This window comes from Podarcis bocagei (genome assembly GCF_964188305.1).
Source record: "Podarcis bocagei genome assembly, chromosome: 3".
Taxonomy (NCBI): domain Eukaryota; kingdom Metazoa; phylum Chordata; class Lepidosauria; order Squamata; family Lacertidae; genus Podarcis; species Podarcis bocagei.
Genome location: NC_138127.1, coordinates 41,888,699 through 41,899,850, shown reverse-complemented (window position 1 = coordinate 41,899,850; position 11,152 = coordinate 41,888,699). Strand labels below are relative to the sequence as shown.

Genomic DNA, 11,152 nt, shown 5'->3' with positions numbered 1-11,152 from the left:
ACGCTTCTAGTAATTCAGGTTGCGGTCCAAGCTCTGCACCCGTAGAAATAGCTGAGGCGGGGTTTAGCTATCGGTGACACAAGCAGGTGCTTTGCATCAGGGCCGGATTTAGGCTTGATGAGGCCCTAAGCTACTGAAGGTGATGGGGCCCTTTATATGTCCAGCTGTCCTTTGTCAACAACAAATTGTCGCTGTTTTTTCTGTTGAATATATGCTATATGGACCTAATAGGTATCTAAAGCCATTTGCACATATCAAATAGGAGCCTACACAACACAAAACACTTGCTGCACGTAGGTTTTATTTTATTTGGTTTTTATCTTATATTTTGGGAATGTACATCCGGTTTTTTCCTCTTTAATTTTTTTGGGGGGCCCTAAGCTATAGCTTGTTTAGCTGATACGTAAATCCAGCGCTGCTTTGCATGGAGAAGGGCTGGGGATCCACCCTCGGCCACGCTCTGGTACAGCCTTTGAGAAGGGCCTGGGAAGCCTAGGCAGCTGCTGCTACTCAAGTGTGCTTGGATGGACCATTGATCTGATGCGACAAATTCCCTGTCTTCCCAGCAATGATCCTCTGCTGCTCACCCGGAAAAGTGCTTCTGTTCTTCCTCCCCCTACCTAGCACTCCATTGCACTGTCTCTTAGAATTCTTCTTCTTAAGAAGAATTTCCTTAAAAAGAAATCTGATCGCTACTATGTTTGTGAATCATCTTCCTAACGACTAGTATTATGGTCTTAAAACACTGTGATGCTCTTTAATTACATCTGGAAAAGTGTTATAGTGAGAGTTACAAGATCAATACAATAAACCGGTAAAGGCTGGCTGGGCTCCTCCAGCTGCTGGGCTCAGGTGTGTTCCAAGGCTCTGCCCCTCTATGTTGCAGAGTCCCTTATGCAACAGGAATGTGCAGGCAGACCTAAAAAAAACACACTTCTCACACTTTATTTCAGTGTATGTGTTTGGGTTTTTGGGGGCCCTGAAAGAGCAGCAAACTCTTAAAAAACTGGTCATTATTATTTTTAAGGGGAGTAGGGTAGGCAGGAGGCTGTTGTGGCTGGGTAGCTGCCAATTAACAAGGTCAAAACATGCAGGGAAATATTAAAAATTGTTTTGTGCGCTGGTGATGTTAGATTATGTATACCCAATCCTGAATTTTTTTTGGGGGAAACTCTTAACCTTTTGGTTGGCTCTGGGTAGAAGTTTAATAGATACAAATTTTCTGGATACAAAACCCAAATGAATTGGCTATAATATAGTTAACCTTTTTATACCTATCACCCACAAATGAATCTTTATTGATGGTAAAATTTCCGTACCGCCCACCAGTGTTCGATGGAAGGAGGATTCAACTGTAGAACCCTCAACCACCCACCCACTAGTGGGCGGTAGAGACCAGGTTGACAACCCCTGATAAAGACAAACCTACCAAAGAAGACAGTACATATTGCTTGGAGAGACAGCCGGTTAAATATCTAGGATCACACAAAAATGGAAAGAGATCTTAGAATACAATCCTAATAAATTCATGTGGAAAGCAAAAGAAAATGACTTAAATAAGTGGGCACATCTGAAGATCTATATGACAAATGTCCTTCATAAAAAAAATAGTTTTATTTTTGGAGTGTGCCTTTACAGCTCCTCAGAAATGAATAGCAAAAAATGGCAGAAAATATTAATCCATTTTGTTGGGGAAGGGAAAAAGCAATAGATCACTTCAGTGAGAGAACTTTATTTATGACTGTGGTTAAGAAGGTGAAATACTTGGGGATTAACATGGCATCCAAGAATGTGAATTTATTTAAAGACAATTATGAGAAATGCTGGGCAGAAGTCAAAAAGGACTTAGAAATATGGTCAAATTTGAAGCTTTCCTTGTTAGGCCGAATTGCTGTTATTAAGATGAATGTATTGCCTAGAATGTTATTTTTATTTCAAGCATTGCAGATCATTGACAAGATAGACTGTTTCAAGAGGTGGCAGAAAGACATTTCGAAATTTGTCTGGCAGGGCAAAAAACCCAGAATAAAATTCAAAATTTTAACGGATGCAAAGGAAAGAGGGGGATTTGCCCTGCCGGACCTTAAACTTTACTATGAATCAGCAGCTTTCTTCTGGATGAAAGATTGGCTGCTCCTCGAGAATACAGATATTTTGGAATTGGAAGGTTTTAACAATGTATTTGGATGGCATGCATATCTATGGTATGACAAGGTTAAAGCTCACAAAGCTTTTAAAAACCATATTGTCAGGAAAGCATTATATAATGTTTGGATTAGATACAAAGATCTGTTGGAAAACAAAACCCCAAGGTGGTTGTCGCCAATGGAGGCAAAAGCCGTGAAAAAGCTTAATATGGAGGCCAAATGGCCAAAATATTGGGAAATTTTGGAACAGGAGGGAGATAAACTGAAACTACAGAGTTTTGAGAAATTGAAAGATAAAGTACGAGACTGGCTCCATTATTATCATCAAATAATGGAAGTTTACAAGCAGGACAGGAAAATTGGCTTCCAGGTGGAAAAATCAAAATTAGAAACGGAGCTGCTAGAACCTAATGCTAAGAATTTGTCAAGAATGTATAACTTGCTGTTGAAATGGAACACACAAGATGAAACAGTAAAATCAGCTATGATTAAGTGGGCACAGGACATAGGTCATAACATTATGTTTGCTGACTGGGAACAGTTGTGGACCACCGGTATTAAATTCACGGCATGTAATGCCTTAAAGGAAAATATTATGAAAATGATCTATAGGTGGTACATGACCCCAGTCAAGCTAGCAAAAATCTACCATTTGCCTGATAATAAGTGTTGGAAATGTAAAGAAACTGAAGGTACTTTTTATCACCTTTGGTGGACGTGCCCGAAGATTAAGGCTTTCTGGGAAATGATATATAATGAAATGAAAAAGGTACTTAAATGTACTTTCCCTAAGAAACCAGAGGCCTTTCTCTTGGGCATTGTCGGCCAATTGGTGCCAAAGAAAGGCAGAACTTTTTTTATGTACGCTACAACAGCAGCAAGAATACTCATCGCAAAGTATTGGAAGACACAAGATCTACCCACTCTGGAAGAATGGCAGATGAAGGTGATAGACTACATGGGACTGGCTGAAATGACTGGCAGAATCCGTGACCAGGGGAAAGAGACAGTGGATGAAGATTGGAAGAAATTTAGAATTTATCTTAAGAAACATTGTAAAATTAATGAATGTTAAAATGCTGACGTTTTAGACAAAAGGGGACTACAGCTGTAAAAGGTTAAGTAAAAGAATAGAATAAGGGAAAATTCGATAAAACCAAGGGGTAGGATTTGTGGAAACAAATTTGGGAATTGGGATTGCAGAAAGGGGAGGTATGGGGAAGTCGGGGAAGCAAGGTTTATGAAAAAAGGATCTGAAATTATACATGTTTGTTTATGTGTTCGTTTGTTTTGTATTGTGTTATGTTTGTGTTTATAAAAATTGTGAAAAACCAATAAAAATTTATTTTAAAAAAAGAGAACTTTATTTAAAGCAGTTAAATCTGCAACACTAACACATCTGAAAACATGATTCCCGACAGCTGTTATCTGTAAGCTGCATTGAGTTCCTGTCAAGGAATAGGTAAGGGATAAATAAATTTAATATTAATAATAATAGCCCTTGAACATACTAATATTTCAACTGAATTAAAAATACATCATGTTGCTTAAGTAGATTTGAAAGAATTGATGCAAGCATATCTGTTCTTAATTTTTGTTTAAGTGTCCTGGATTTATTTCCACTCATGGCTATAACTTGCAATGAAGAAAAAGATTATTTGCTGTTGAATCAAATAATTTAAGGGTCTAATGAATGATACCTGCCTCTGCTGAGAAAATCAATTCAATTCATGACAGCTACAAGTTTGTAGTTCATGAAACTGAATTTTAAAAGAAACTCAACCTCAATTTTTACATTGCATAGTCTCAAAGACGACACTTTCTGAAAATTGCCAATGTATGTACAGCTCGTTAACTATTGCTGACCTTAAAAAAGTGCACCGTGACCTCTGTGTGACATTTGTAATTTGCATGTGGTCTAGAACTAGCTTCCATCTTGAGTATTCACACTGGTGTGTGCGATAGTGACTTAAGACCACAGTGCAGAATAACCCACCTGACTACCCTCCAGCTTTTTCTGCCAAAAAAAGGTGGCACTTCAGAAACATATGAGGAGGCTGTTTAATTGAGAAGCCCAGAATAGTGGGCAGAGTCTCTCATATTTTTGGTAGCAATCAGCCTGGAATGGACAAACGTCACATAATGTCTACCACTACTATGAACCTCAGCCCCCTCAATCCTAAATTGATTTAGTTCAGAACTAGTAGAGGAAGGTTTTTATAGGACTTACTGTAACTAAGCACTGGGTTTTTATGATTTGTGCTATGTTTTCTCCAAAGTAGTTAAGTGAGGGCCAGCCCATAATGCTAGATGGAGCAGGATGCATTTGTCTAAAAGCTTTCAATGAGTTTGAAAAAATTGAAATGTGGATCTTGATATGTGGAGTTCTTCCTCCCTCAACCCCTTCCAGATAAAATATAATAATTCCTCTGTTCATTAATGCTTCGAAGGTTTGCTATCAGTCTAGCTCCTCTGAACGAAATGTGTCAAGCGTTTTTATATTTTTGGTGCCATTTCCCCCCTCATTTTGGTAGGAAAGCTGGCTTTGATAATCTAGCTGCACTAATAGTGTGTATGCTTGTAAGTTGTATGCCTTTCGTTGCTAACAGGCTTGCTTATTAGTGGCCTGGGATATTGGTTGATGTTTCTTCAATGGAAAGTAATGGCTAGGAAATAGTTTGAGATTTTATTGGTACACCACCTTGCCATAGCTTAAAACCATGCTCAAGGCGGCTTCAACATGAAAAGATAATAGATTCCAAACATAAGACACACACACACACACACACACACACACACACACACACACACACTGTATACAACCAAACTGAACAATTTCCACATAAATAATGTGTTACTTTCTTGTATCATCATTTTCATATCAATAACAACAATATCCTAGCCCAGCTATACATATTTATCTATGTATGATCCCATTCAGAGGCTGGTATGAAGAAGTAATTGCCTGAATTTGTGAATAACAGTGTCAACACTGTCTGTTATTTAGTTATATGATTGCTAAAATATTTTATTTTCTTAAAAAGAGGAATAACTGTTGCAAAATTTCAACACTGTATACTGTTAACGTCTACCTCAAGGTGGTGCCAGTGTCATTCCAATGTTAAAAAGTGGTAGTGAATGAAACATTTCTTGACCTTTTTTTTTTTTTTACTTCTGGTAGTAAGTTTATTCAATAAGCGTAATGTTACTGGCTTACGTATAGAAAGAGCACTCCTACATAATTTCCACTGAACTTCGCACACCCAAACATATGTTCAGAGACATGTTGGGAAGCTAAACCGAAACACTTGTGCAGGATTTTTTTTCCAGAGGGAACAGCTTTTGAGGTGTGGGTGGGCTCAGGGGAACACAGGAAGCTCTTGGGTCCGTTAACCTGGAACTGTTCTTAAACTGAGATACCACTTTAGCTAATGGGGCCTCCCGTTGCTGCTGCGCGGCCGCTGTGTGATTTCTGTTCTCATCCTGAAGCAAAGTTCTTAACCCGAGGTACTATTTCTGGATTAGCGGAGTCTGTAACCTGAAGTGTCTGTAACCTGAGGTACCACTGTAGTGAGCCAGACCATTAGTCCAGCTAGCTCAGGGTAATCCATACTGGCAGTGGCTTCACAGGATTTCCAACGAAGTTGTCTCCCAGCCCTACCTGGAAATGCTGGGGATTGAACCTGGGACGTTCTGCAAGCAGGCCAGGAAAATCACATTATGTGAGCAAAGTTCCACTTCCTCGGGATCTGACATGTTGGTATGATGGGAAACCTTGCAAGTTCCATCCTGTGAATATATCTGCTAGAGCACTGAATCTTAGGTCAACTATACATGTTGTTTCAAACTCCCCCACCCCACCCAAAACACACACACACACACACACACACACACACACCACCAACAACAACACACGGGGATTACCATGTTTTTGGAAAAAGCGTTCAGACTGTAACTGGTGTTTGAATGGCTGCACGTTAAAAGACATTGCATAAGTTTCATTTAAGTCACTAAAAATGATTTCCTGAATTCAGTCTTTATGACCTTGTGACATAACAATGTAGGAACAGAGGTGGGAAGGGGTTGGAATTCCCCCCCCCCCAGTTCCCTCCCCACTTGACCTTCACATTTATATATCCAGTTTGCTGTGCCTCAGAAACCACTGCTAGGTTTGCAAACAAGCTTGCCACACAGTGGCAGTGCAGCTCTACCTGAGGTAAGCGAAGTCAAAACTGAACTTCAATTAATGGTGAAATTGCAAACAGGAATGAAGCTTGTGTACACAGCTGATTAACTGAATACCCATAGTAATTCTTTCTGACGTTGTCCTCAAGCAATATAGATCAAACTGTGAAGTTCTTTGCGTTATATTTTTAACCATAGCTGACCAGGGCTACTGCTGCAGTAGATGTGGTTATTGCTGTTAGTAACAGGATATTTCAAACTGAAATTTGTCAGACTAGAATATTGTGCTGAACTTACAGGCAGCTTTACCAAAAACTACCTTTGATTCATGTCTATCCAGGAATTTTTTCCACCACCATTGCTGTAACAAAGTTACTCCCACAATATTTTAACTTTTGCACCAAAACTCCTGTAATTGTGCCCATTCCTTATCCAATACCTTTTCTCACTCTTTCGCATTGCATCATGGTAGTTGAAGCAGCATGAACGCACCAGTGAAATAAATATTTACTTTTTATTTCACTGGTGCCTTCATGCTGCTTCAACTCCCATGATGAAGTGCAATTTTGAAAATGCACAAAAATGGTGTGTTCAGACAGCTTTACAGCTGCAAGTCTATTCACACCTGGGAGTAAATTTTGTTGAGATCAGCGGGATTTACTTCTGAGAAAACAGACTTGGAATGGTTCTACAAGTATAGTAAATGTATGACATTTGCCTTTTATTTATTATTATTATGGTGCACAAGAGAGCACATAAAAGGGAAACCTTACAAATGTTTGAAACACAGAACACATTTTGCTTGAGGCACCATAGGATCCATGCCTAATGGAAATCTTATAAATTCTTGGAATGGAACAGAGTTGTTTGGGCAGTGACCTCACAGCTGTAGAACTCAGTTCTGAGACCAGGCAAGAACCCCAGCCTTCATTACTTTTAAAAGGCCTCAAATACCTGTGTTTTTATCAAGGATGTTGGTGGCTAACCATACTTGGGCTATAGAAACAGTACTGTGTTCTGGGTCCACAATATAAATTGGTTGCTATTATTGTATTTATGCTGGAGTTTAATAGTGTTTTTAAAGAAATGGATGTTTTAAATGAGTGCTTAAAAGGGTTTTTAATGTGTATATGTTGATATATAGTTTGCAAACCATTTTGGGAGGCATGCTGTTTACAGGCAAAAAATCTTTTAAGTCCATTAATTAGTGATCCAACTAATACAGAAAGCAATAAAGAATAGAATCCCATAATGAACTGACCAAATTTTGATTCGGACAAAGGATTTTCCACAGAAATCTGTTGTTTGGTTCTGGAAAATGTGGAATTAGCAATGGAATTTCAGTGGCTTTCATACATTCCTGCCCCTGACTCCTTGCTGATTGCCAAGAAAGATTTCCTGACCCCAGTTTACTTTTCATTTTATCTACCAATGGTTCTCATCCCACAAATATTCAGAATTGGCTCCATAATACAGAAACTACTTTAATTCATCTTCCTCCTCCCTGGGATTTTCTCCTTAAAACCAGAATATTGCTCGTTGGGTTTTATGTCTAGAAAATACCAAATTATTGCTGAGGGGAAGACTCAGGAGAATGTTTTTGTTGTGCTAACCAAGAGGTATGGTTCAGTTGCCGAACTTCTTTTTTTAAACTGACTGATTGTATCCAGTGAATCATATTCTGATGGTTGCTTCTCACAAGTGCAGGAATTTATTAATTACATTTATATTCTACCTTCCATCCAAGAAGCTCAAGGTGGTGTACATGGTTCATGTCCCCCTTGTGTTATCCTCACAACAACCCTGGTGACATAGGTTAGGCTGAGAGGCTCTTTTCCAGGTCCTAGTCCAGGGGTCAGCAAGGTTTACCCCGCCTGGGCCAGTTCACTCCAGTGGAGATCCCTCCGTGGGCCGGATCGCCCACGCCCACGATTTCCGGCATCAGTGTCTGTGCAGACGCGATTTCCGGCGCCATGGAAGTGAGTCCCTGCGCCGTGCTGTGCCGGTTTAGTGCAGCGTGTGGGGACTTGCCGAGCAGGCGGCTTGGTTCGGGGGCAGCTCATGGGCTGGTTAAACGACCCCCATGGGCCGCTTGTGGCCCATGGGCCTTAGGTTGCTGACCCCTGTCCTAGTCGAACACACTAAGACTACACCATGCTGGAATAGGAAACCTGTTGCCTGCCAGAATTCTGGAATCCAGCTGCTATCAGACCAAGCCAAAATAAAAGTTAAAAAGCTTGCCAACAGTAGAAATGTAAAACACACACACACACACACAGAGGTTTATTGTCAAAATCAGTCACTGCAGATATATATGTATATGTGTGTGTGTGTGTGTGTGTGTGTGTGTGTGTGTGTATATGTATATTCAGTATTAGTTTCCTGTCAATATTGACAGTGACACATAAGTAAACACTGTGTAATTGCTTTAAAAATTAGGATGGAAGGGAGGTAGATACAACCCTAGAAGTAAATTCCATTGACTTACAGCAGAATCCAAACCATGTCCACTCAAAAGTAAATCCTATTGAATGGAATCGGGTTTGCATCCAGGTAAACGGGATTAAGATTTTAGCCTTAGACCCAAGACATGATGCTGGGAAGGACCACATTCAAAACAGGCTATTATTAATTAGACAAATAAACTCTCTTGTTCAGCCCAGAAAGAATATTTTGTAAATATAAAGAGCTATAAAAATTATCAGAACTTTTTGATGCCATCATAAACTGAATGTACACTTTTTATATCTCTTCAAAAAAGCTAATAGGTCAGCTGTGTGCTGTGCTGTTCCTTGGAAACAAAATGAATATATATCAAAAAGCTGCACAGAAGCATTTATTGTCATCATAACTGCTGTTGCTTAATGTGTATGCCTACCGGGGCTTCTTGGGTTTTTTGGACCTTGTGCTGGATGTGCACTAAGAGAAAATGGTGGGCAGCCAGTGGCGGATTTACGTATGAGCTAAACAAACTATATTAGGGCCCCTAATATCTAAGGAAAAAATCTAAGAAAAAAAACCTGGATGTACATTTCCAAAATATAACCAATAAAATAAAGCCTACATACAGCAACAGTGTTTTGCGTTGTGTAGGCTCCTATGATGTAAGTAATGGGCCCCGCCTGCTAGCCTGCTCCCTAAAATATCGCATATAAAGGGCCCCATTACCTTCAGTAGCTTAGGGCCTCCTCAAACCTAAATCCGGCCCTGTGCACAAGGGCTACTGCTGCTGAAGGACATAAACTCACTCAACTCATGCAATGTTCACACACCATTATCTGCAATGCCTGGGCGGCAGTGTGACAGAAGCAGGAAGAAAGGCAGCTCTGGCTGATGCTGGTCAGGAAGGTGCCTTGCCAGTCACAACTCTTGATTGCACTCACTGGCTAAAGCCCTGTAAGGTGAGGACCAGCATGTTACATTTTCTCCCCTGTGTGTTGTCTTCTTCCCTTGGAAGTCAGCCCGTAATTCACTTGTGCACAGACTCCTGCCTGGCTAGTGCTTTGAGATCCTTTGCCACCGAAGGCACCATATAAATCCGAAGTGCTCTTACAAAGGCTGGCTGTGATGAGGCGCTAAACAAAACCATTTCTGCATAAAAAGTTTTCAGTCGCATATTTTCCCCCATCAACATTTTTTGGTTAGATTTTATGAGTACAAAGCTAATTTTTGTGGTCAGCTGTATACTTTTATTCTAAGTCTAACTGGCTACGGAGTTATGAAACGGAACTACTGCTCCTTAATGGGTCCCAGACATTGGCAGCAGTAAGTTGATTGTTCACAATTTTTCATGAGGCCAAGAGAGAGAAAGGGGGAGGGACTCTAATGAAGTGAAAACAAATGCTGTACCCGCCTGGTTAATATGCTAAAGAGCCATTATTTCGTATTCAGAGTGCTTTGCAGAATACTCTCACAAAGAATCTGTGCCCAGTTCATTTCACTTACTTGATTTATGTTATAGACAAGTGCAGCACCATTGGTATTTTACTTTTATTTTTTTTAAAATGCTAAAAAGAAACAGTGAACTGTATAGTACTGTTCATTCTTTTCCATTATTAAAACTCGAAGTGATATGCATCCTGGCATAAAAGTCTCTGACTGACACCTTGGCTGGAAAAAATGTTGTAACATTAGCTGCGATCTGGAATTCTCTGTGGAAAAAAAACAGTTTACATGCTGTCTGTGGGACCATAAATCATTGTCTCTCCATTGTTATCGATTGAGTCCCACCTGCTTGTACTCAGCTAGATTGCAGCCATTGCACAGTTCTATGTCCTCTTGACTTTGGGACTTCAGGATCTGAGCTTTTAAACTTGCCTTGGATATTCTGAGCTCTGGGCCTTTCTCCACCAATGCATTTGGGAGAATCGTCTGAAAGGGATTTACATGCATGGTAGTTCTATATTAGGGTTGCATGTGTGAGGAACACCCACCTTACAGCAGATACCCGTCTGGAATGTAAAGATTCTGTGAGCAACAATGCTCACATTCCCCACACCCCAGACATCCATGTTGTTGTATGACTTGTGGGAACACTTTCCTCACCTCAACACTACCATTTTTCTCGCCCTAAATCTGCAATGGCACCATCTGAATTGTCCAGACAAAGCCGAGTGCAGCTGAAGCCTTGGTGAATTGGGAAATGCCTTGCGCGGAAGGTGTCTGTACTTACTGCAAATCCTAAGAAATCTCTGCATGCATCATTCATAAGCAAAGAGCCTAAATATCCAGGGAAAAGTTCTTTTTGGATTGTCAGGTTAATCCTGGGCAGCTGCAAATTTAGGATTAGGTCTCCCATATATCATTAATAATACAGAGCT

The 11,152-nt window shown here is 40.1% G+C and overlaps 1 long non-coding RNA gene across 1 annotated transcript in view; it reads right to left on the bottom strand.

Moving 5' to 3' along the window:
* The window catches only part of LOC308583653, a 186,276-nt gene that overhangs the window by 118,572 nt on the left and 56,552 nt on the right, over nt 1-11,152 (bottom strand). The window lies entirely within an intron of this gene.